The sequence below is a fragment of the Pteropus vampyrus genome, unplaced genomic scaffold (assembly GCF_000151845.1).
Source record: "Pteropus vampyrus isolate Shadow unplaced genomic scaffold, Pvam_2.0 Scaffold77, whole genome shotgun sequence".
Classification (NCBI taxonomy): Eukaryota; Metazoa; Chordata; class Mammalia; order Chiroptera; family Pteropodidae; genus Pteropus; species Pteropus vampyrus.
In genome coordinates, this window is record NW_011888858.1 from 2,477,061 (window position 1) to 2,502,394 (window position 25,334).

Below are 25,334 nucleotides of genomic sequence, written 5' to 3' on the forward strand. Positions count from 1 at the left end.
AAGCACATCCTTATAGTTCCTGTCCCGCCACCATCCACCCCTTGGCAAGATCACAGCCTGAACACCTGGCGAGATGGTCGCTAGAGGAAGAGCCCCTCAGCGTGGCTCTTCGCTACTCCAGTATCGTTTCACTTCAGTAATAGACACGGACTTTTAAAAGGCCCAGATGAACAAAATTCCATCTCCCGTAACTGTTCTTGGGTGTGTGCATTATTTTTCCTGAGTGTGAAAAAGAGAATCTGATGTTCTTTTAATTTTTAATAACAGAACCCAGTTATAAAAGGCTCTCAAGAACCTGACTTCACTTGCTTTTTCTTCTCATCTCAGCCCTCACCTTTCTCTGGCTTACTCTCAGGCAAACCTAGCCAGGAATTACAAAAGACTATAGTGATTATGATAATTCATTTTTCTCTTTTTATATTTCATCAATGTCATTTCAAGTTTAAACATATATCATTTTAGGAGTGAGCTAAAACACCACCAACTTTGAAGGATGGAAGAAGAATCTAATGGATCTGTCTGCTAGTAAAGAAACTCATTCAGTGAAGCTAGGTAGATGGATTGACAAATCCCAATAATAGACTATTTTTTTGTCGCAGGAAAAGGAATTTTAAAAAAATGTGAGCAACAAAACAAAAAACAAACAACAAAAAGAGCAAAGAGCTCTAGCCTAGAGTGCAAACCAGAGTAGCCTAGGTACTCAAGGACCCCAGATCAAGGGATCTGGGTTGCCATGTGGGAACTAGAAAGGATATTCTAGCCTAATGATTATGCTACTCTGTAGGCAAGAAAGCAGCCAGGTTGCCCCCTAAGCACGGCAACTGTGTAGAATTATGTAGGCTGTTCCCTAGGAGGATGCCCAGCCAAACATGTTAGCAGTGAATGAAACCCAGCTTGCCTGCCACTCACCAAGTGCCAGGCTGGGTGCCCCAGCATAGGGCTGTGCCTGTCCGAAGGAAGGGCAGTCTTTGTTGAATATGCACAAGGTTTCAAGTCATGGGTCTATCGGGCTGCAATCTGCCAAGAGAGGATACTGTAGGATAGCACAAAATGCTACCCCAGAATATGCCACTCCAAACTATGCCACTTTAGCATAAGGATTATTTTGAGCTTAAGGCAGATCTAAGAAAAGCTTTCTGCTCTCTCCCTATTTGCCTAAAAGCAGGACATAAATTTACAGGTGTCCCCCCTCCTCTCTCTATCAAAAAGGACAAAAGTTAACCACTAGAGATAACTTTAGAACCTCAACAGCCGGCAGATTGCACTGGAAGAATCTACATAACAAATCTTGCTAACTAGCTCTTATCCTCCATTAGTTTCCTCATATATCTATCTGCCTTCCAACAATTTGCTGTCCCTGGAAACTGCTACAGAAGCCTAAATTCTAACTACCTCTTGGAGTTTACTCATCTCTGGGTACTCCCAAAGGTAAGCACAATTAACGTGTTAATAGAATTGTTCATTTTTCTCTTGTTGATCTGTCTTTTGTCAGTCCAATTCACAGGGCATCAGACAGAGAACCTGGGAGGGTAGTAGGAGAAAAAATTTTTTGCCTTCCCTACAATACCTGTCCCTCATTCTCAAAGAACAGCTTTGTCCCAATGATCAGAAGGCTGGAGCCCCGACTGGAGGTAAGTACTAGATGAACTCAAAAAAGGAGAGGAGGGGGACGGAGGTACTATGTACCCTCTCTCAAAAACGAGACACCCCTGGTCAGGAGGTGAGGCTCTGGTGACCAGAGCCAGATTCTGGGGCATGCAGCCTGTGCGGTCTCAGAGGCCCCGTGCTTGTTTTAATGCTTGGCTTATACTGTCTTAAAATTCTTAATTTCTGAACAAGGGGCCCCACATTTTCATTTTTCACCGGACCTTACAAATTATGTAGCTATTCCTTAAGGTAAAGATGGCATAGTAAAGTGCTGAGGAGTTAAGAAATCACTCAATGCTGAAGCCTCTGGGAGCACAGTTCAATATGCAGTTCTGGATTTGGGGGTCGAGGGAGAAAGAGACCTCAAGGAGCTACTGACCAGACCCATCTGTAATCTAAGAACAGATAATGACAGAGCACCCAGTGCCTGTCATGGGAAAAGGAAGATTAAGTGGTACTGCCTGGGTCGAGAAGCTTAGGGTGGTTAACTTTGTAACCTAGTCACTCCTCCTGTAACTATGAGCTTATTGTGAAGATTCTGAATCCCTCAGAGAATGACTCTCCAGACACCAAATAACACAAGTACTCCAGGTTAGTGATGGTCCTTTCCATTGTCACCAGCCCCTCGATGAGTACTGGCAGGCTGCCAGTACAAGACCACAGGAGGGAAGCAACAAAGAGAAGTTTCTTTACGGGCTGCTTTGATCATAGACACTTTTACTCCCTTCTTTAGTAATGTAAAAATTTAGGATTTGACTGTCATACTTGTCTTCCTATCTCCTTCTTCGTAGCTTTCGGCATTTCTATCCTGTTTTAATTCTCATTACAACGTGCAATATTACTCATATTACCATTTTTGATAGGAAACATGCAGGAAACTTCATTAAGATTCTATGTGACCTCCCACTAATTCAGCAGTTAGACAAGTGACTAGAATAAAGAGTACTTTCACTTTCCTCGTGAAAATAAAATCTTTTTGAAATTTCAAATTGATAGCAGCAATGAGGTTCTAAGACCTAGCCTACCATATCTCTAGGTGATAGAATTATAGGTAATTTTTATTATCTTCTTTATATTCTTGTTTTTTCAAATGTTTTATATTTTACTTTTATTAGAAAAAATAAAAATTATTTCAAAAGATTTAACCTGAGCAAAAACTATTTCCACATACTTTAGAGACATCTTTTTCCATATAAACTGCCAAAATACTAATTAAAAATCATTTTTACCTATTCATTCAAGCTGGTTCCTTAAGGACTTCTACCTGGCAATATTTTTGACAGCCTAGCTCAAATTGTAACCCAGTTATAAAAGGCTCTCAAGAACCTGACTTCACTTGCTTTTTCTTCTCATCTCAGCCCTCACCTTTCTCTGGCTTACTCTCAGGCAAACCTAGCCAGGAATTACAAAAGACTATAGTGATTATGATAATTCATTTTTCTCTTTTTATATTTCATCAATGTCATTTCAAGTTTAAACATATATCATTTTAGGAGTGAGCTAAAACACCACCAACTTTGAAGGATGGAAGAAGAATCTAATGGATCTGTCTGCTAGTAAAGAAACTCATTCAGTGAAGCTAGGTAGATGGATTGACAAATCCCAATAATAGACTATTTTTTTGTCGCAGGAAAAGGAATTTTAAAAAAATGTGAGCAACAAAACAAAAAACAAACAACAAAAAGAGCAAAGAGCTCTAGCCTAGAGTGCAAACCAGAGTAGCCTAGGTACTCAAGGACCCCAGATCAAGGGATCTGGGTTGCCATGTGGGAACTAGAAAGGATATTCTAGCCTAATGATTATGCTACTCTGTAGGCAAGAAAGCAGCCAGGTTGCCCCCTAAGCACGGCAACTGTGTAGAATTATGTAGGCTGTTCCCTAGGAGGATGCCCAGCCAAACATGTTAGCAGTGAATGAAACCCAGCTTGCCTGCCACTCACCAAGTGCCAGGCTGGGTGCCCCAGCATAGGGCTGTGCCTGTCCGAAGGAAGGGCAGTCTTTGTTGAATATGCACAAGGTTTCAAGTCATGGGTCTATCGGGCTGCAATCTGCCAAGAGAGGATACTGTAGGATAGCACAAAATGCTACCCCAGAATATGCCACTCCAAACTATGCCACTTTAGCATAAGGATTATTTTGAGCTTAAGGCAGATCTAAGAAAAGCTTTCTGCTCTCTCCCTATTTGCCTAAAAGCAGGACATAAATTTACAGGTGTCCCCCCTCCTCTCTCTATCAAAAAGGACAAAAGTTAACCACTAGAGATAACTTTAGAACCTCAACAGCCGGCAGATTGCACTGGAAGAATCTACATAACAAATCTTGCTAACTAGCTCTTATCCTCCATTAGTTTCCTCATATATCTATCTGCCTTCCAACAATTTGCTGTCCCTGGAAACTGCTACAGAAGCCTAAATTCTAACTACCTCTTGGAGTTTACTCATCTCTGGGTACTCCCAAAGGTAAGCACAATTAACGTGTTAATAGAATTGTTCATTTTTCTCTTGTTGATCTGTCTTTTGTCAGTCCAATTCACAGGGCATCAGACAGAGAACCTGGGAGGGTAGTAGGAGAAAAAATTTTTTGCCTTCCCTACAATACCTGTCCCTCATTCTCAAAGAACAGCTTTGTCCCAATGATCAGAAGGCTGGAGCCCCGACTGGAGGTAAGTACTAGATGAACTCAAAAAAGGAGAGGAGGGGGACGGAGGTACTATGTACCCTCTCTCAAAAACGAGACACCCCTGGTCAGGAGGTGAGGCTCTGGTGACCAGAGCCAGATTCTGGGGCATGCAGCCTGTGCGGTCTCAGAGGCCCCGTGCTTGTTTTAATGCTTGGCTTATACTGTCTTAAAATTCTTAATTTCTGAACAAGGGGCCCCACATTTTCATTTTTCACCGGACCTTACAAATTATGTAGCTATTCCTTAAGGTAAAGATGGCATAGTAAAGTGCTGAGGAGTTAAGAAATCACTCAATGCTGAAGCCTCTGGGAGCACAGTTCAATATGCAGTTCTGGATTTGGGGGTCGAGGGAGAAAGAGACCTCAAGGAGCTACTGACCAGACCCATCTGTAATCTAAGAACAGATAATGACAGAGCACCCAGTGCCTGTCATGGGAAAAGGAAGATTAAGTGGTACTGCCTGGGTCGAGAAGCTTAGGGTGGTTAACTTTGTAACCTAGTCACTCCTCCTGTAACTATGAGCTTATTGTGAAGATTCTGAATCCCTCAGAGAATGACTCTCCAGACACCAAATAACACAAGTACTCCAGGTTAGTGATGGTCCTTTCCATTGTCACCAGCCCCTCGATGAGTACTGGCAGGCTGCCAGTACAAGACCACAGGAGGGAAGCAACAAAGAGAAGTTTCTTTACGGGCTGCTTTGATCATAGACACTTTTACTCCCTTCTTTAGTAATGTAAAAATTTAGGATTTGACTGTCATACTTGTCTTCCTATCTCCTTCTTCGTAGCTTTCGGCATTTCTATCCTGTTTTAATTCTCATTACAACGTGCAATATTACTCATATTACCATTTTTGATAGGAAACATGCAGGAAACTTCATTAAGATTCTATGTGACCTCCCACTAATTCAGCAGTTAGACAAGTGACTAGAATAAAGAGTACTTTCACTTTCCTCGTGAAAATAAAATCTTTTTGAAATTTCAAATTGATAGCAGCAATGAGGTTCTAAGACCTAGCCTACCATATCTCTAGGTGATAGAATTATAGGTAATTTTTATTATCTTCTTTATATTCTTGTTTTTTCAAATGTTTTATATTTTACTTTTATTAGAAAAAATAAAAATTATTTCAAAAGATTTAACCTGAGCAAAAACTATTTCCACATACTTTAGAGACATCTTTTTCCATATAAACTGCCAAAATACTAATTAAAAATCATTTTTACCTATTCATTCAAGCTGGTTCCTTAAGGACTTCTACCTAGCAATATTTTTGACAGCCTAGCTCAAATTGTATTTTTTCATCTTTGAAAGCCTTTGGAATGTTACTTAACTTTTCAAATTTTGGATTTGAAAAACACAGAGAGAAAAGTAAAAATCACTCAAAAATCACTCAATCACTCAATTGAATAAATCATGTAAAATAAAAAGTAAAATATCTCCCAGCCCCAGTTTTCCTGGGCATAAACTTACTTATCTTTTCAAATATATTCCTTTTAAATTAAAAGGGGGATTATATTTCCACTTTTTCACATAAAAGTATATCATACACATCTGTACTGGGAAGTACATATAAATGTACCTTGCTTTTTTTAATGGCTATCTGAACCATGATTTATTTAGCCAATTTTCCTACTGCTCAGCAATAGCTTGTTTCTAATTTCTTGCTAGTACAAACATGGCATCAATGAACATCTCTGTACTTTATATATATATAAAAAGGTATTTTTATATGTAATTTTATCACTTCTTTAAAATTCTTTAGAGTATAATTCTTCAATTAAAGAGGACATTCTAAATCTTAATAAATGCCATCAAATTAGCATCTTAATCAATTATACTCTCATAACATACGAGTACCCTACTTCCCACATACTTTACTGCATTTAACATTATCAATTTTTTCAATCATTCTTACTCTGATTCTAGAAAAGATGTTTTCATTCACATCCCTAGAGCATCTTTTCACGTATTTTTGGCCATTTGTGAAACTTCTGTAAATGCGTTCAGATGCACTGTCCATGCTTCCACCGACTCCGTGTCCCTTGTTTACTGTTACACACTTACTCACACTCAGTCCCGCCAACAGGTATTAGCTGAAATCGCTCCTTCGAAATGCCTAGGCTACGCCTGCCTTTAGTTTGAGGGGACAGCCTTATCTAAGGACATACTAGCTTTATTAATTAATGCAAGCTTCTAATGTTTTCACACCTTAGCACAGAGTAATAAAATACATCTATTGAACGGTAATGACCAAAAAATCTGAAGCTGTAACAGTGCTCTGGAATGCTCAAATACCAAGAGAGATGGCTTAATGGAAAGCATCACACATCATACATAGCCATGAAGTTATTTTCCTCACTCGAACAATTTCATGTGTACACAGAGCAGTAAGAATCACAGCACACCTCATCACACTGTGAGCAACCTTAAAGAGACAGAGCCATTGACTCACACAAGAAAAATTTAAAATAAGTGCATAGAACACTCTCATCATTTTGCAAAATTATCTGTTAAAAAAAAAACTAAAATAAAGTACACAAAAATGACAAGAGTTTGGTTAGAATGGTAAGTTTGGGGATATCTTTTCTCCTCTTTAAATTCTCTAACTGGCATTTTTAATTTCATCATTTAAAAGTAAATTTTAATTCTGAAATTAGAGTGGTGATGGATGCATAATTCCATGAATATAATAAAACACAGAATTATACACTTTAAAATGGTAATTTCATGACATGTGTATTATATCTCAATAAAGTTATTTTTATAAAGGTAAAATTTTAAGTTAAAGTATTACACTGCAAGGATAAGAAGTAAATGGGAACTCTGTACTTTCTGCTCAATTTTGCTGCGAACCTAAAACTGCTCTAAAAAAAATTTTTTTTTAAAAAAAAACCTATATTTCATTCTTTGTTAACGTCCCATTAACTTTATGTTGAAAATTCTGAAAGGCAGTAGAACATATAAAAGCTACAGCATGAAAGCTTTCACAGCCCCTTGTTCTTGGCAATGATATCTGATGAGCAGTTGAAAGTGGCTTCTTAAAGTATCACTGGAAAGTGTCAGCATGTTCAAAAACTTCTGGGTAACTTTTATCCTACAAAAATGTGTAGACCCTGTTTAGAGTGATCTATGCTCCCGCTATGCTTATTGGAATTGGCAGTGTTAATATTAGGAGGCAGATTTCCATTCCTTCTCTTCCTATTCTGGCTTGGCTTCCGGGGGTCCCAGGTGATAATTCATGAAAATTTCATTGTGTAGAACTATTTCATAGAAAAAAACGGTTCTAGGTTAATTTAAAACCCACAGAGAATACATTAGTTCCATTTATCACTAGTGTAATGTGGTGGATGAGAGCACTCTGGGGGCTGGCCATTCTTTAGAACTTTCTACTTGAACGCTAAGCCAGAAAGAAAGGGAGAATTTGCAATGAGTGTTGCATCCAGGATGCTAGACAAGAAGCCAGAGTAATCATCAAGATACAAGTAAAACTGCTTTACTATAATGAATTCGGTGAACATAGACTTCTGAATGTTTTAAAGTTTCTACTCTTTGAAAGGAAATAATACAAATTAAATCCATTTTTTTCCCCAAATGATGAATGTCCAGGAAGAAAAGAATAATTCTGTGTACAATCATCTGGTCTATGGAAAGAGCCACTACTCCCAAATTGGGACCCCACAAATCAGAAGTTTAAATTAACATTCAGTGATGTGAAATCTGATCTTGGAAACTCAGGGTAGAGAACACATCTTTTTAGAAGGAAACTTGAGAAGTTCTTTGGGAGTGAGGCATAAATCACACCAACATTGTTAGCCTTCAAAGGAAGGGAATAAAGAAATGTTAGGGTCTCTCTAACCAACTCTGTTCCTCGCACCTAAATCAGTGTACCGCTAAATGCATGAAAATGACTCAAACAATATTTGCCACAAAATTTCAGCATCTCCTTTACTTCAGTTTGCCACCCTGACAGTAGTTTTGTGGGCTATAACCTCATTCAAATGGCTGTTTTTTCAGATCATATTCCCATGACTGAGTAATTTAGAGGGAGTATCTGTGACTGGATTTGTCTTGCCTGCAGTGCATCAAGCTGTGGAGGGCTGACTTCCCCAAAATGCCACTCTGCTCTGGAAAAGCTGAGAAGGAGCCCACTAAAATGCAAACAAAAATCCAGAAGCTGACAGAATACAAGGGACTCCATTTGATGAATGAAAAACGTAGGAAACTTTTGACTGAAACTAAGTGGTCTATGGCTGCTCAGGTTATACTAAATTTGAATCGCCAAACACCAAGATGAAAACTGGTAACCTAAGGTTAATACTTTGGTCTCATTTTAAAGTACATTATTTTTCCTATGCCATTTATTTTCCCCTTCAACTTTAAGAGCACGAATCTTCCATTCTGCCTTTTTTTTTTTTAAAGTCAGCATCAGGAAGGGACAAATTTTCTTTTCTCTCCTGTGGACATTAAAAGGATATGACCATGGCTCTAAGAAAAATGACACTTGTGAAGTAAAGTTAGCACAGACTAGGTAATAAAAACCTACCGTTAGCAGAGAATCAGAGCTCTGTTTATGAAAGTTTTATGTATCTACTTCTGCACAGGTACTAAGCAGTTCAGCTCTTTCTTTGTTTTCTCTCTCTTCCTCCCTCCCACCCTCCCTATTTCCGTTCTAAATACTACCCCTTACCCCATCCAAGAAACAGATAGAAATATCTTGCTGAATTAAAGGACAGTAGGAATGAGATCGTTATAGGTCTGTTTCTTCCTTGATTAAATGCTAGAGTCAATGTCTAAGGTCAAAGACCTATGATAACACAAATTCCCTCAGTAGAAAGTACCTTCTCCTATCTCCTTTTTGAGGTTCATGATCAATGGGCTGCACAATTTCTCATGTCTCAAAGAAATATATATTTTAAGATAGCTTAAAATATATGGCAGGTGTACTGCCATTATATATACGGCTGTATGTATGTACGTGTGTGTGTGTGTGTGTGTGTGTGTGTGTGTGTATATATACACCTTCTATTTGGGGTTTAGATAAAAGAAACTTGAGGAATCAACTCCTTTATACCTCAAATAACAACAAATAACTATAAAACTGTGTAGATGAATCACACGGTAAATTTGTGATTTCTAATGAAGAAAGATAAGAAATAATGTAGTCAAGGCAATCATCTAAACAAGAAAAATAAAATACATTTTCCCCTGCAAAAAAAAAAAAAAAAGAAAGAAAAAATTCACACAATAAGGAAATAGGGAAACCTAAAGGACTTTGTAACCTCCCTAGAGATGTAGTAAAAGCTTCATAGTATGAGTCACATAAATTATTCTGGGGCCGGGCTTTCACAAACACACTGTAGAGTCATATTGACCCCAGGGTCTGTTGGTGAGGAGTGGGTAAAGAGGGAGGAAGAGAAGTTCATTGCAGGCATAATGCAGAATGTCTCTTAAAGTCCTCATTTACCCTAATTTTGATAACTACTTTCCTAAAAAGTATATAACATGCATACGCTATTTTCAACCTACGATTTTTTTTAAAGAGAGAGAAACTGCTCTGGATAAAAGAAAAGCATATAACACCCAGGAAATTAATCAGCAAGAATGAACTAGTATACACATATTCTTTTTATCTCTATCAAGAAAGGTGAGGTAAACCTAATCACTGGTAGTGTCCAGGTGACTCGTGAATGAATTTTTTGGGGAAAAAAATTGAAATGGGAGTTTAAAATCAAAATGTTCTGATTACTGGTAATAAAATAGATGTATTTTAGGGCTCATTCAATGTATTATGTTATAATTCTCATTTATATGGTATTCTTGAAGGATGAGATTAACTAAATGTTATCCCCATCAGCATCAAATTTTTTTAAAAGGTGAAGTGTTTTGAACAGAAATTTTTCTATAATGGTTTACAGTGAATAGAATATAAACTGTTCTTGATGTCTCGGGGTTACTACTATGAAGCTTAGATGCAGTAAAATGCTATCTTGCGGATAAATCGAAGTAGACAGGATGGTCTGTCCCAATCAATGGCCTTTCTGTCTTAAAACATTTTTGAGCCTATTTTTAAATAAGTATTCTGGGGTGGAGTCAGGGGCATGAGAAGGTCTGGGTTCTGGCCAATTTCAGAGGCCACCTAGTCTCAGACCTGTGTGCAGGTTTAAAACTCATCTGGTCTGACCACCCCCTGCCTTCACCATGCATCACCACCATCAGCCTTTCCCTGCATCACTGACCCTTCCATAAAACAAAATAAAAATAATAAACAAATAAATAAAATAAGTATTCTGCCTCCTTTTGCATTTTTATCTGTCATTTCTCATTAGTCTTATTCTCATTACTCCTTCTCCTTTCTAATTTAGCACAGGCTTCTTGTGTCTAATAAGAAATTAGATAATCGAGTATGATCTAATTATATGTAAAGAGAGAATCACTAAAAGTGGAGTGAAAGCCTAAGAAGCTCCCTGCTGAGTTAGAGGATGGATGGCATCTGTTTTAGCTGCCTCTGCTCTGCTTGCTTACTTCTGGGGGCTTCCGGTGTGCCCTAGACAGTGGAAGTTACTGTACGAGTTATTTATGGTTAAATTCAGGTATTTTTGTATACTAAAAATGACAGGGAAAAAAGATGGCTTCTGTCTCTTTAATGTTCAACTCAGCGTTTGTACCATACCTGAAACATCAGCACTTAGAGCCTCATTATGGACATTCTGTGTAAGTTTAATTTCCTCCATGGCCATGATTTTGTTAAATGTTACTGAAACAAAAAATACAGCATGCAATCTATGAGCACAAAGCTTATGAAAATGGGGGAAAGTGTCCCACCCACATATTACCAACTCTGTCCTATATCTTTCCACTTCAATGAGAGTACATTTTCTTTCATCAGGTTGATACACATAATATGTAATGAAATGGAAGAGATGGAGGAAACAAAGTGATACCTGTAATAAAACACTGAAATTATGCTTGCATTTCATAGTCTATAAAAACTGCACATTCACTGAATTACAGTTTCCATCAAATTGCTGACCCCTGCACTGGGGAGAAATCAACTGTATTCCTCATACCTGAAATGAAAAGGCAGGATTAGTTCAGGGATGCTCTCCTTTTTAATACTAACAAAGTCGATGTTTACACCGAATGAAACTACATAATTCCCAAACTATGCCTAAGAAAAATGTATTGTGCTAAATTTACAACCCTCTCACATCTCATCTCATCTCCTTTGTTTCAAAATGCTCTTTAATAGCCAAAGATGTGTATTCTGTTATTACAGTCTAATTTCTCATAATAATTTTAGGATAACATAATAGATTTTGCTCCTGCATTATTTTCAAGTAATTCAAAATTCCGTGCAGATATTTATTCTCATGAGGTTAGTAGGGAAAAAATATCCTGCACTAACAAATTAAAGCAAAAATAATTTGTAAAACATTTAAACTTATGTAAGGTCAACTTTTATCCTTTTGTTTTGCCAGGTATAATACATTTCCATTTTAAGTTGTTTCTTTAGAAAAATTAAATTCCATGTGCTTTTCTAGCTTATGTCCATAAGCTCCTTTGGCATTAACCTTCCTGCTCAGTATAAATCATCACCTAAATTGCCATAAAACCACAATGTCATATTTTTAAAACTCTTATACTTTTTCAAGTACATTTCTGAAGCATTCATTCTCTGCATTTCCGTAAACTTTCAGGTTTTGATTTTTGTGATTTGTATAGTTTTCACCAGCCGTTTCTTACAACATCCTGCCATGAAGTATTTGTGCATCTTTCTCCTACATATTTATAGCCATGGTTTTACTATGCTCTCCTCTGTGCCTTAAAACACACACGTCCTGGCACAGTGGCTATATTAAGCAAGCTGTATATCCTCCCTATTTCTGCATCACAGTATAAAGTATTTCCTTAAACTCAAAATATCCTTTTCATGACCTGTTCCTTTCCAAGGTCTTATTCTTTTAAAGGAATCACATCACTCACCAAAAATCTCAAATAGAAAGATAAAAATGAATATTTTTCTTATACCGTTTATCAGTATAACAAAAGTCTCTTCCTTTAAAAATCCTAAATTTATTACTTCCATCCTTCTACTGTTATTGAATTTATTGCTATGATAACACAGTCTCAACACAAATATCATCTCTTCATTTAAACTTGGAAAGATCTACCCAAAAGTTTCAAACCACTGGAGGAAGTCAATCAAATTTCAGAGAATTATCCCTATTTCCCATGTTTTCACTTTTCACCTTGCTTATCTCTGAAAAATAAGCTGTAATATTGATGGATTTTTATTCAATTTTGATTCCTTTTAAGTATGTCTTGGCTGCTTCCCTAGCATAATTACTCTGTTATTAATAACCTGAAATCCCATTATCATTGAAGAACTGGCGATATTGAAGCTTCGCTACTTTTTTTTTTTCATTATTACCACTGTCATATTACTGTGAATGTCACAATATTGCTTTTGAATGCAATTTCCTGGGCCTGACTTACAAATGTCGTCCATCGGTTGGCCTGAAATCAGTTAGGTGTTTTCTTTTGTAGGATCTATTGTCACTGTATACTCTGAAGTATTGCCTGTAAATTTGAATTTGTCTTTTATGATCTACCCATCTGATCATAGAGTGTTAGTAAAGAGTTGGGAAAATGTATCAATAGAGTTCACTGTACATGGGAAGGTGTTTCTAATTATTTTATGCCTACTCATACTGACTTTCATAGTGCTCATATTGGTATATTTTTCCATGTAATCCAAGTCATCAACTAATTAATGAATGCCCATAAAGTTCACAATATTGAATATGCAAATTGGGGATATAAAAGAAGTAGAAATCATAATCTGTCCTCAGTAAATTTATAATCTCAACAGAGGCAGGACAGAGAATGCTCTAGTTCTGCAATATTAAAAAACAGAAACTCTTCTTCCTGATCTTCTAAATAAAACACAGTAGCCTATAATTATTTTTTGATTTAGTATTTGTCAATCCGATTATTTACGAGTGATTCCCTGAGATCATGTATACAACAGTGGGCAGACAAGAAGTAGCAATATGCAATTTAGTTGAAGAATGATTTTTATTATTTAATATCAACATCTGAATTTCAATATACTTTTGTCGTTCTCTACTCATAATGCATGTGTTTTTTTGGTGGAAAACTATATGTTGCAGTGAAATGAACAATTTGGGAATGAAGAAAATTTTGAGCCAAATCCTTTGAAAATCTCAATAGTCTACTTCATATACTTTTTAATCTTCCTTTTCTCACATACCCCTTCTCTTGTCAATTTCTTTTACATAATTTCCTCCAAATGAAGCAGTGCTGTGATGTGTAAGAAGGGACTAACTCTGCCATCATTTTACTTGGTGTTCAATAAACATTATGGCGATATGACATAGATTAATCAACGGTTGTCCCTTCCCTGGAGGAACTCACTGTCTTATGATACTGTTGTCTGTGTCAGGTGAAGAGAGGCTGATAAATCTTAAACAACTCCCCTTTAGTATTTGATATCAAAATTCTATGCGCAATTTAAAGATCTTTCATTTTATATTCTGTAAGATAAAGTTTACTTTTTTTGAGACAAGGAAAAAGTCTCCTTATTCTACTTATTTGAAATCAAATATCTTTCTTAGATTACTTAACTTCCTCTGCATAGGACAATGTTTGTTTTCCAAAATCTTTTAAAACATGACACGTTAGATTTTAAGTCATTTTTCTCTCCCTTTGTCAGCTTTCTTTTCATCTCCTGTCAATTCTCTACTCTTCCTCATAGTCAACCTCCTCCCACAAGTCTTCACAACATAACTGACCTCCTCATATACTTTGTTTCTATTTTAACATTTGTCTCATGCCCTACTTAGCCTCTCTGGTATCGGCTAATGTTGCTGAAATCTACAGGGCACTGGGCATGATGTTAAATTAAGATTGTTAGCACAGTATGCCTTCTTGGACAAAGAACGAAAACTCATTACAAAATTATGAGTTTTGCTCTTCTTTCAATGTATAGTAGGTTCACTTTTACAAACAGTTTAAAAGGTCTTGAAAAACTCTGACAGGAAAAAAATTCTACTGAGCAGTTCTATTACATGACTTCTCTGATGAAAACAAACATGCCAAAGGAGCTTTGCAGATTCAATGAAGTTAAGCATTTGAGATGGGAAGACTGCCCCGCCCAGGTACACACAATGTAATCCCAACCATCCTTTTAAGTGGGAGGCAAAAGTGTCAGTAGTCACAGGAGTAGATGTAATGATGTACTGTTGGAGCGCTCTGAACTTCGGTGTTGCCCCAGTGGTGGCAGGGGGAAGGGGGTGGATAACAGCGCAGAAACTGGGACAAAAAGTGTCCCAGCGAGGACAAGCCTCCCAAATCTGCTTGCTACAACTGTCAGCAGTTGGGTCATTGGACTGCCCTCTGGCCCAAGAGCTGAAGGACCGCTAGGTCAAAGCCAGCCACAGGCTTCCAAATAGTTGCATGGGACTGAAGAGCCCCACCCTCCACCATTGGTAGAATATCTATATTTGTCTACATCACTGGACTGGAGCCAAGGGTAACAATGGATGTGGCAGGCAGGACAATTACTTTCCTTTTTTGATACCAGGGCCACCTACTCTGTCCTTCCTTCTTTGGACCCTTCTCCTCTCAAACCTGCACCATTGGGAATCACCAGAAAGCCAATTTCTTTATTTTATTCTGCCTTTATATTACCTATTGGATAAGTATCCATTTACCCAAACATCCAGTAGTCCTTAATCCATATGTTCTACTGGGAAACATACCTCCAGAGACTAACTGGTTTACTACTTTAGACTTAAAGGATGCATCTTTTCCATCTCTCTGAGTTCACAGTCGCCATATCTATTTGCCTTTGAATGGGACTCCCCTAATCGAGTCCACCAGCAACTGACTTGGACAGCACTTCCTCAGGGATTCCTGGATAGTCCCCACCTTTTTGGTCAAGCGTTAGCACAGCATTCATAAGATTTACAACTTGAGGGGGAACTGATTTTACAGTAAATAGATAATCTTCTTCTCTGTTCTCCTACCACACTGACTCTATGACTCAACATTCTTAGGTCATTCAACCAATTTATTAATCAAGGTGTAAAGGACAATTCTCCAGCCTCTCAGCTGCAGCCAACCTGGAAAGGCCCTTGCCCTGTTCTTTTATCTTCCCTAACTGCAGTAAAGGTCCCCAGAATTTCCAGTTGGATTCATTACTCTTGAGTCAAATCTTAAGATACTAAAAGTCCCTACAGAGGACTCTACTTACACCTGCAAACCAGAGAAGCCCTGAGGTTCCTCTTCAAGAAGGAAAAACCAGGATGAATTTTATGATTCTTTTGACTTTCTCCTCCTCTTTGTTAATTTTTACCATGGCTATTCCTATTCCATCTACTCCTTATCAATTAGCCAACTGAACTGTCTCACTCTAAGTTTTCTCAGTCCTGCTGGTTTTGCCTATCTACTCGGAGCTGGGCGTAGGTTACCTTAACCCCTGACTATCTGTGGACCAACACTTGTAAACCGCCTTGTTCAATTTGTTTCTTCCAGGGTCCAGGCAATTCATCTACAAATGGTTCTTCAAGGAAACTATCACCCACTCCAGTCAACAGATCCTGTACCAAATGGTGGTCCCATAGATGGGCATCAACAGTCGCTGCCCCCTGTCAACAGAGAGCAAGTACAAGGGACCCCATCCTCCACCTTCACCCCTTCTCAGCCTGAAGTAGCCAGAGCAGTCATCACCCTCAAACCCCAAAGATTTGGGTCCCTAATACTTAGGGGCGGGGGCATGTCAGGTAGCTAGTCAGACATAAGCAACAGGGAAATAAAGGAATAGGGGCCCAGCCCAGATACCGCCTAAAGAATACCCCAATGGTAGTAGAATTCTGGGTATGCACACGCGTACTAGGCAAAGAGTTATATAGCAGCCAGGTGTCAATCAAAATGACCTCACTAGCCAATCACCTAGGAATGCCTTCGGAACCACCCATCACAGCCCGAATATAATGCAGACATTCCCACTTTGGGAGTCTTTTTGTGTTGGTTGTTGTTGCTGTTATAGTGTTCTGTTAACAGCTGTCAGCGCTAAAATCATTTGTCTCCTTGGGGCATGCTTCGTTTTTCTAAAATATACTTTTAATAAATCTTTTCTAAATCTCACTGACCTGTGATTCTTCACTGTGTCAATGAGTAAGAACTAACTACACTCCGTGCCGTTATCCTCTCCGCCTCCCTGACGTTGGGGACTCTGAAATTCAAACAGCTCCAACAGTAACAATGACAGAAGCAGAGGTGGTGGGAGGGGGCAGTGGAGGGGAAAGAGGAGGTAGTTATTGAAAAATGTTACATTGTTGGCTTTGAGGATGGAGGAACGGGCCAAAAGCCAAGGTGGCCCCTAGAAGCTAGAAGGCAAGGAAAGGGATTCTCTCCCCAAGCATCCAGAAAAACAGCCTTGCTGACTCATTTTAGACTTCTGACTTCTAGAACTATAAGACAATAAATTTGTATTGTTTTGAGCCATTAACTTCATGGTAACTTATTACAGCAGCAATGAGAAATACACATCCTGAGAAAAATTACCAAAGCTTCTGTGGTCAAATAATTTTGAAAAGCATTATTCTCTATGTCACCTTAGCAATGCCTAAAATTTGAGAAGTCATACAACAAAGAATCCTGTTTAACTTTGTTTAAACCAGAAATTCCCAAAAGTATTTAACCATCGACATTTTAAAGACTATTTTTTAACTTTCCTCAGAATTGCTGTTCATATAACCTACTTTAGGCAACAATGATTTAAGGATTTATGCTGTGGATGATGGCATCTGGAAGGGATACATTCTTGGAAACATTTATCTAGAATGAAATTCTATCCACTGACACTGAGTTATTGTTGAGTGTCCATTATGGCTTTACATTGTGATATGTATTAGGATGAAGGAAGAAGGGTTGATGTATAAAGACATAAAGAAAATGTTACTGACTCAAAAGAAATTATCATTTAGTAGGGGACATGACGTATTTACCAAAAATCATAAGTCAGGTAGGAAATGTTAGGGGGTCTGTGTGTATACACAAAATGGGAGCACGGGGTAGGGGGAGATGAGCTGCTGTGGAAGTTTGGAGGAAAATAATCACTTCTTGGAGCAGGGTGTGAATTATGAAAGAGCTGGCATTTGAATTTGTTCTTTATGGACAGCTAGGCTATTGACGAGAAGAGAGAGAGAGAGAAAGGGGGTGCAGTCTTAAATTGTAAGCAACCTTACATATTCCAGGTACTGCCTGACTTAAGAACTCAGTTATTCCTGGATAAGGAAAGCAAGACAAGCCTTGGTGAGCCACATCCTTATCTGCGTGATAATCGGAATTCGAAATTGGAGTTCCAGTCTAGAAAATTATTAGGTCCCATAAGAACGTCATCACAAATAAAAATGATACACAGATGCTTTTGAAATACATAAGTATATATAACCAAATTCTTAATATGAAATTTAAGTTCTGACTCAAATGCTCCTTTTGGAGGTATTTTTCCACATGGAATGGATATCCTAAGGTTTCTTAAAATATGTGTCTAAGAGTTTAGTCTGAAAATTTTTTTCCTTTTCCTGGTAAATCTTCCAGTAGTAAGCATAGGTTTCTTCATTGGACCTCTGAATTTCATTTCAGAAACAGAGTCATCTATTTCAAAAAGTTCCAATGCCCCTTCTGTGTGCATGGATGTGACCAAGAGACTTTGCTTTAAAAGTAAACAGTGGAGGAGGACCGTTTCCACCCTGACGTTAGCTTCCTGTTTGGTGTCAATTTTAGTCTCCTTGGGAGCAGAAACTATCTCACTGTTTGTTCTCTGTAAGCCTAGACTCCAGAGCAGTGCCTTTTCTGTCAGAGGCATTCAGGGTATGATTGTTGAAATGGTGAAAGAATCATGGAAGTTGATGGGGTTTAGGCAGGTTGCCCCAGAATGTGCCACTCTGGCATGTGGATTATTTCGAGCTGAAGACAATAAAGGCTCAACAGACTCAAGAGGAGCTTTTTACCTCTCCCCAACCTGTACCCAGAGGCGAGACAGCTATTACCAGAGAAAACACTTTATATCAAAAAGGCTGATTTGTATGGAATGACCCACATTTGTTTATTAAATATTTGCTCTTCTCATCTTCCTGTGAAGTGTTTTCCTCCCCCTTTGAAGTCCCAGACCCCTACCACCCTTCTCCTAAGCTCAGAATGGCACATGAGCCTCCACTGCCTGACTATATGTGAGCCTTTCATATCTCTGTGGGACTCCTGAACATACAGAATTAACTTTTTTTCCCCTTTAATCGTGGTGCACTTGAGTCAATTTAGAAAAGGAATTTTTCAAAAATTTCTTTTCAATAGGAAAATGAAGATTAAAATAGGTGGCATTTTAGGGGTAAAGGATTCAAGAGAATTTTGGGGGGGAGGGTGGTTAGTTCTACCTTTAAAAGAAAAAAGGCTATAACTTTCTGGAAGGGATGTGGGATTGCCTATATTGTCCCTGTGCTTGACACAAAGCTACTGACCGATCGATCAGGCAGTTTTATTAAAGAAAGTTTTATTAAAGAAAGGATTTAGAGGATCAAAGGTCCCCTCCCAAGAAACATTCACATAGGTGTGACCTCTGGAGATTGTGTGCCCCCCTTGTTTGTCTGGCAAATACCTTCTCATCTTTCAAGACTGCTCAAATGACACCTCCTGGAGGGCCTCTGGCTCCTTTTGGAGTTGTTTACTCTGCCCTCTGTGCTTCCCAGCACTCTGTGCAAAACTCTCTCAAATATCGCTAATCACATTTTATCCGGTTATCTGTTTACATATCTGAATTCAATTCAATAAAGTTCTGCTAGGGCAATGCTAGATCCAAGGACTCAAAAGGCCGGAGGGACTCTCGCCTTTAGAAGCTGCTTCCTACTATGGGAGACAGACAAGTACACAACCACAGTTCTCCGTAATAGCAGGAGAACATAACACAATGGAGAGAGAACAGGAAGGAGGGAGTGACAATGAACTCCTGGATGGCAGGGTCTTATTTCACATCCTTAACCCTTAGCACAGTGTCTGACATAAAAACAAGTTCTACACATGTTAAAGGAGAGATGAGAGAAGGAAGGAAGAAAGGAGGGAGCGAGGGGAGAGGAATCAACGGAATTGTCCCACCCCATATCCTTCACTCTGCTGCATGTTGTCAAACACAGTAGTTACACTAAAGGTGCTATTTTCGGGCTTCTGGAAGAGATATACAGGAGCACAGTCGATGAAGTCACATCTAGCACATAATACAGTACATGATAATCACCAATTTGAAGGAGACAAGTCATAATTGGTCCTGTATTTAACTGTCATCCCACGGCACATGCTAATACTCCCGGGTGTCGTACGGAGGTTGCACTGGCACTAGCGCCACGCCGATTTGATTCTTGGGTTTTACATTATTAGATCAGCAGGCTCTTTTGCTCCTGCAAAAGGATGTAACTAAAATTTTGGTCCCTTCAGAACCTTGTTTGCCATCCAGTCCCTCATTTCTCCGCCAGCTTCATCTGTGCAACTCATCTTGGGTTACCTCTGGCAGATGGAGAGAGGAATCTCATTTCCAGCCTCTGCTGTCTGCATCCCAGGGCCCTCCCTGAGCAGCCTCTATTTCACCGGGGAGAAAAGGGAGGAGGGAGGAGGACGAGCCTCCCCAAGAGATGAGAGTATAAAGTATTTCTCAAATTTTCATCTTCAACAGCTGGTATCATTTAACTCCCGAGGGGAAGGGGAGAGCCTATGCTTTGTTGCTTGGGCTAGCAATATAATCTCTAGCTATCTCGATGCCAAAATATCAATTACAGGTTCATTTGGATGATGGGATAAATTGGTCTTCAGACCACTAGACAATGACATAAGTTGGAGGTCGGGGGAGAAGGTGGAGGAGGGGCTTGAGCCTCAGGACAGAAGTGAAATAAGGTAAAGTCAAATTCCTCATATCCTTACAAATTAAGTAACTCAATTCTAAGCTGCTATTTGTCTCATGAAGAGAAACCCACCAGCAACGAAAGTGAAGCAGGTATTCCTCAAGAGGTCTTCTTCTTGGGGGTTCTCATTAGAGAGATATTAACGCACCCATAGCACCCAAGCTCTCCTAGCATAACAATAAGAGAAGACTGAAAACATAAATGACTTGTAATTAAAAATAAACGTCTTACCAAACACAGAGAGTCATGGAGTGTTCAACTCCATTTATATGAAATAGCTAGAACAGGTAAATCCATATAGATAGAAAGCAGATTGGTGGTTTCCAGGGGCTGAGGGAAAGGAGAAAAGGGGAATAATTCCCTTTGGAGTGTACGGTGTGTTGTATTGCGGCAACGGAATGTGATGAGATAGAGGTGATGGCTGCACAGCACTGCGAATGCGCTGAATGCTACGGAACTGTGCAATTTTAAAATGGTTAATTTCGTGTTATGTGAATTTCAAAATGAAAACATTTTCATAATGAAATGTTTTCTACCTGAAGGTCTCGTTATTTCTCACTGCTCAACAATCTACCACTATCAGGAAATAAGGAAGATTTTATTCCTATTCCACAGTGATAAGAGGGATTAAATAAGTCTCAAGTTCTAAGATTTGCCACCCTTTGGCCTTTCTTGTGAAAAGCCTAGTATTTTCCCAGAATGTCTGTAGCAGGAAAGTTATTCAAACCACTGACCCCTGACTTGCTTAGCCCTTCACAATCAGCAGCAGCCACCGTTTGTCTGCAGTCGCAAAGAGCCAGCTAGAGAATCAAAAGTCGATGGGGTACACCTGTGTTTACAGACTCTAAGCCCCTGGCAGACCCGTGGGACCTAGCTGTATTCTGAGGAGTGGCCTTCTGCGGTGGTGACTGAGGGTCATTTTAATTCGGTAGAAAAATATAAAGACCTTACTCTTTCCACACACTTTTGGGATCAAAGAAAATCAATTTTAACAAAGAGTAGAAGCACCTTTGGACGAGAGGCAGCTTTTTTCCCCCTTCCTTTGGATTCTAAGAAGAACATATGCTTTGACATATAGATCCACAGCAGTCAGCTATTAAATGGAAAGAGAAGCCCAAGAACTTGGGGGGAATAAAAACATGTTGAGAACAGAGATGAAAAGAATAGACCTTGAAAAGAAACTACAAGATGAAGTAACGAAAAAAAAAAAAAAGAGCGTGACAACCATATTTAGGAAAAGCTAGTAGGGGACTGCCCAGCCTTACCCAATACCTCTCCCCTCTGACTCTGACACTACAGTCAGGGCCGCGGACAAACAGGCTTCCCAAACCCTTGCCCAATTTGTAGAACCATTCAATTTGTCTCACGCACTACTTTTTTTTTTATATAGATCTGATCCTTCCAGTTTTGACCTTACAACATTTTTTCCAACCATAGTTTTGTCTCATCTCCCACACTTAACACTTGCTTTGAGCATTTGCTTTCCTTGACCGAGATTTATACGTTCCCCTGGGACTAACGCCCCTGGTGGCTTCATCCACATTCAGCCTTACTCAGGGATGTCACACCTCGTAGTGACTTATAAAAATAAAAAGTGTTCAGTTATGTTTTGGTGTGTCTTTCCTTTCCTCAGCTGTATCCCTTAAGACTAAGCCTAAAATAGAGCTCTAGTGTTGATTTCAGGCTCATAAATGGCTAGACAAGCTTCATAATAAAAAGGAATTGTTAAATATAACGAGAAAGCAAAATATATTCAATGCTTTCAAAATCCCCTAATCTAATTGCAATATGCCATCTGACTCAGAGAGCCACTTTTTTTCCTACATTGTGTGAGAAAAAAACATGTGGTCCTGTCACAAAATGTTCACATGCCACAGACACTGCAGTACTATATTCCTGGAAAAACTACTAAAAGTGGGAAAAAGTATGTTTCCTATGTTTGTCATGCCATGGAATAAAATGCAAAACAGGGCTTGGGTTACAGAGGGGGCATCCATTTTTCCTTTTGATAGGAATGCTGAGATAGAGCATCAATTTTGAGCTATGTTGGGGTTAAGCAGTATGATGGGGACTGTAAAGTTGCATGTGTGCAATTCCTGTCCTGAGCCGGGTCAATTCCTTGTCACCTCTGTCTTTGTATCACTGCTACAGTGCTGCATAAGTGGCATGGTAAAATCACACTGACCTTGGGAAAGTCACTGAAGCGTTCTGGGCCTGTGTCTCTACTTGTACGATGGAAATAGATATCTTTACTGTTTATTTTTAAGGTGGCTGTTATGGGTTGAATTGTGTTCCCCCCAAAATATACTGAAGTCCTAATTCCCAGTATTTATAAGGTCATTGCACACTTAATAGTTAAGGTGAGGTCGTACTAGAATAGGGTGGGCCCTTAATCCAATATGGTTGGTGTCTAATAAAAGGAAAGCTGCCATGTGAAAGCACAAACATACAGGGAAAATGCCATGTGGCAACATAAGCAGAGATTGGAATGATGCAGCTGCAAGCCAAAGAATGCCAAGGATTGATGGCTACTACCAGAAGCTGGAAGAGGCAGGGAAGGAGTCCTCCCTACATGTCTCTGAGGGAGCATGACCCTACCTTGACTTTGGACTTGTAGCTTGTAGAACTGTGAGACAATCAATTTCTGTTGTTTCAAGCCACCTAGTTTGTGGCACTTTGTAACAGCAGATGTAGGACACTAATACAGTGGTGCAGGTGTCATTTATTGCGTGTGTGCACACGCACGTGCACGCATGTGTATTCTAATTGCAGACGAAACACAAAATAAACCAGGTAGACAAGAAGCAAACAAGGTAACTTTTCTTATCTATCTAAAACAAGGAAATGACACTATTTCCTCCAGACCCAAAATTGCCTCTCTAAACTCACCTCCCAATACTGGCCTTCCCATTCAGTGCATTCCAGAACACTGACTGGCCTTTGCATCGGCAGCTTCCTCTACCTGGAACAAGTCCAGGGCTAACCCCTGACTTCCTGTCTTCCCCAAAGAGACCGACCCTGGCCACTCCATTTAACACTGCAATTCGTACTCCTGCCCCACCCAGCACTCCCAAATCCTCTTGTTCAGCTCTACTTTTTCTTTTTCTCATGTTGTTATTGGCTTCCAATATCCTAGTAATTTACTTATTTCTCTATTATGTGCATTATTTGTTACCTGTCTCCCTCTGTGCTAGAACATGAGTTCCACGAGGATAGGGATCTTAATCTTTTTTTTTCAAAAATAGGAACAAGCATCTAGAACAGTACGTAGGTCATTAATACATGCTCAAAAAGGATGTTTATAAATCCATTATTTATTTTCAGTTAATCACTTTATAATTATAGAAGCTATACATGTGCACTGTAAAACAGTATCCAAAGTTAAAAACTTCAACTCCCACCATCCAATAAAATTTTCCAAATTAAGATAAACCAGAGTGGTTTTTATCTTCTTTTAAGTGACTCTCAGGAGACTCCCATCTCTTGAGGGGAAATGTCTTGGTAGGGGTAACAACCACCTTACAAGGCTGGTGTGTGGATTAAATAAAATAATGTATCCAAATACGTAACAACTACTAGAGGTAGTTACTTTCATGCAGTAACCACTAAAAGAGGTAGTTACTTTCTTTGCTTTGATCTTGTCTTTAACTTCCATCCTTTCTCCTAACTTCCAAAAAGTAGGTAGTAGGTATCTGCAGCCTAAAGAATGGTATATTGTTCTCATAGGGGAGGCAGGTAGTTCCCCCCAATTTTTCCAAGTCCTCGAATTCATAGTACCAAGTTGTATGGTCCAAAAACGCAATGAGACACAAAGCCACTAACTATTCCATAGAATTTTATAACAGCAGCAACAATAAAAAATCATAATAAACAGTAATAATTACATTTTTTATATTACACTCTCCCATTTACAGTGTTTTCATATGAAATTTTCTTTTATAGATCAAAGAACCGAGGCTCAGAGAATTTAAATGACTTGTCCAATTCACTGAGCTGGTAAGCAGAAGAGCTGGGAATTAAATCTAAAATTAGAAAATTATCAGTGACAAAGACCTTTTAACTTGATATTTAGTGAAACGCATACTATCCATTTTTAAAGTCTCACTCACAATAAATGAAATACTCTAGTATTTTCTCTATAAGCTACTTTTGACACCATCCTCTAAACAAATGACTTACCTATCTTAATAGCCACACGTCCTTTCTTTATTGAGCAGCTCTCCACCAAAATTTTCTTCTTGTAAAAAGAATGCACTTTCAGTAGTTAAGTGCACCAGGAAATAGGGTACATTGTTGAGGAAGCCTGGGAATCACTGCTGTTGTGAACTGTTGAAAAAACAAAACAAACATCAAGAGCTTTATATCTCCAGTCCTCTCTGTGAATGCCTTCAGAATGAATGTTTTTTCCAATCCTTGGCAGAAGTCAGTACAAAAGGTTTTTGCTGATGTGTCCGATTAGATTTAATAATATTAAACTTGCATTCCATAGCCTAATTTTATTCTAGGGCCTTAAAAGCATTTATTATAAACGGTTTCCACTTCTGAAGGGACTGAAAGAATCAAATCCAGGAATAGTGAGGCTCTCATCATTCTTACATACAGAATTCTCACATTTATTCTTCTTGGTAGGTTAGCTAAAATTCAAGGAGCTAGAAGACACAAATTCAACCCAGAAGTGAAGGCAGTAATCTTAGATTACTTCCTCCCAGCCGAGACAGTGAAAGCATCTTTTTATTCAAATACTAATCACAGAGGTAACGGGTTAATGGGCTCACTGTGGTGGGGCATGCACAACCCCTTCTAAATATGCCAAAATCAAAACCATGGCATAATTACTGCAGATTTTAATTAATTTATTTTAATTAGTTTCAAGTATACAGCACATTGGTTAGACATCTATATAGATCTACATAGTTCATAAAACAATCCCCGCAATTGCTCCCTCCCTCCCCTAACCCTTCATCTAGCCAACATATTAATGCTAACTGCATTCCCTATGCCGTGCTCCCCATCCCTGTGACCGTCCATC

The 25,334-nt window shown here is 38.8% G+C and overlaps 1 long non-coding RNA gene across 1 annotated transcript in view; it reads right to left on the reverse strand.

The window, feature by feature from the left end:
* LOC111741356 overlaps positions 1-25,334 on the reverse strand; it is a 199,658-nt gene that overhangs the window by 59,270 nt on the left and 115,054 nt on the right. The window contains exon 2 of the long non-coding RNA XR_002780970.1: positions 24,485-24,631. This is a non-coding gene — a long non-coding RNA (uncharacterized LOC111741356). The remainder of the gene's footprint in view (positions 1-24,484; positions 24,632-25,334) is intronic.